This window comes from Pinus tabuliformis, chromosome 4_2 (assembly GCF_031772625.1).
Source record: "Pinus tabuliformis cultivar Carrire ecotype Pingquan chromosome 4_2, CPIR1, whole genome shotgun sequence".
Lineage (NCBI taxonomy): Eukaryota > Viridiplantae > Streptophyta > Pinopsida > Pinales > Pinaceae > Pinus > Pinus tabuliformis.
The window spans coordinates 170,411,470-170,413,378 of NC_142304.1; the positions used below are offsets into that span (position 1 = coordinate 170,411,470).

The 1,909-nt window shown below is 32.0% G+C and overlaps 1 pseudogene; it reads left to right on the plus strand.

The window, feature by feature from the left end:
* The first annotated feature begins 888 nt into the window (after positions 1-888).
* LOC149168722 (mitochondrial import inner membrane translocase subunit TIM10 pseudogene) lies at positions 889-1,077 on the plus strand (annotated as a pseudogene).
* The last annotated feature ends 832 nt before the right edge of the window (positions 1,078-1,909 follow it).

Sequence of the window (1,909 nt, forward strand, 5' to 3'; positions counted from 1 at the left end):
GTGTATTATAAAAAAAATAGCCCCTCCAAAAAATAAAACCCCTTAAATTTCACCCTTGGGCTAAGATTCGCCCCTAAAATTTTCTATGGTTGACACATGACATTATTGACTCTTGAGTCTTGAAGGTTTAAATCAAAATTGGAAGTTCTAATTAAACCATCATTGACTAACCCATTTCAAACGATTGATAAACTCTAATGCAAAACATAACGTAATTGTGAGTTAATTAAAACACAACGTAAGTGTGACTTAATTAAATGCATGGTAGCAATCAGCCTGGAAAGATTGAAAAAAAAATTCCAAGACATGAAAATCCATGTCAAACTTGAAACCAAATCACACTCCAAGAAGGATTAAAGTAAATAATGGAAATAATTATATTATCATTATTTACTTTAATCCTTCTGTGAGCATAGAGGGCTAATTTTCTTTCGTCTCCTGGGACATCACTTAGAAAAGGCAACGTGTATCTGCAGTTGCCCAAGAGCAAGATTCAATACGGTGAAAACGAGTGAAGCCTAAGCAGAATGAATTGATGTTGAAGTGTTATTGCTTTTCATTGAGCGGTAGGTTTTTTATCAACGATTCAAGATATATAAAAATGGCTACAAATCTTGAAGCCCCTTATGGGTTTGACAAAGATAAGTTTCACTTAGAAGAGGCAACATGTATCTGCAGTTGTCTGAGAGCAAGATTCAATACGATGAAAACCAGTGAAGCCTAAGCAGAATGAATTGACGTTTAAGTGTTATTGCTTTTCATTGAGCGGTAGGTTGTTTATCAACATTTCAATATATTTAAAAATTGCTACAGATCCCAAAGCTCCTTATGGGTTTGACAAAGATAAATGGCTACAGATCCCGAAGCCCAAGTTTATGAGTGCTGGAAATGGAGCACAAAGTTGAGCTTTTCAATAAGCTTACTCAAACTTGCTATGCCAAATGCATTTCAAGGAGATATAAAGAAGGTGAATTGAACATAGGAGAATGCAGTTGTGTTGATCGTTGTGTTGCCAAATACTCACAGGTTACTCCTAATATAGGGCAAGTTCTTAGTTCAAGCAAGTCACATATATAAATTCAACTACCAGTCAAATGTCCTAGCTAATTGATAATTTGAGAGAAGGGAACGTCCATTTTTTATTATGAGAAATATTATGTGTGTAGTTTGATTCTTTCTTTTTGATGTACTAATAAATCTTTGTCTTGTACTGTTTTGAACCATAATGGAATGCATATGCAGCTTTTTAGTTGCTTTCTAAAAAGTTTAATGGAAATAATTCAATTCAAGAATGAGAAAATCCATTTGGGTGTTGGGTGGTTTTAAATTTGGGTTCCAATAGAATTGAAGGTTCACAAATGCATATTGAAATCGATGCTTGCTGGAACTTGGATTGGAGGTTAGTGTTCACACTTTTTAACCTATTTTATTTTTACCTTTAGGAAATACTATACAGTTGAAAATACTAATTAGGTTTGAAATCATACCATAAAATGATTGAGCAATTTTATAATTACCATAATTTTTTAGAGAAGTCATACAAAATAGTTGTAATATACATTTGCAAATTCTATAATAATGAAAATAAAGTATACGTGGCATTTTTTAGAGAAGCCATACAAAATAGTTGTGATATACGTTTGCAAATTCTATAATAATGAAGTATATGTGGTTCTACAAGAGGTGAAAATTAATTCAAACTAGGACTTAGTAATCTATTTGTTGAGGAAAGAGAATTAATTTTTGCATCCTTGTACTTTTTTATAATGGAATTGATGACAATAATTGATGCCTCAAGATTCAATTAATCTTAACCATCCACAAATTTGATCTCAATTGCATATGTAGTAAAATAATGATAAGAATTGAACAACTACTGAATGGTTACTCTTTTCTTCCAAGAATAGAA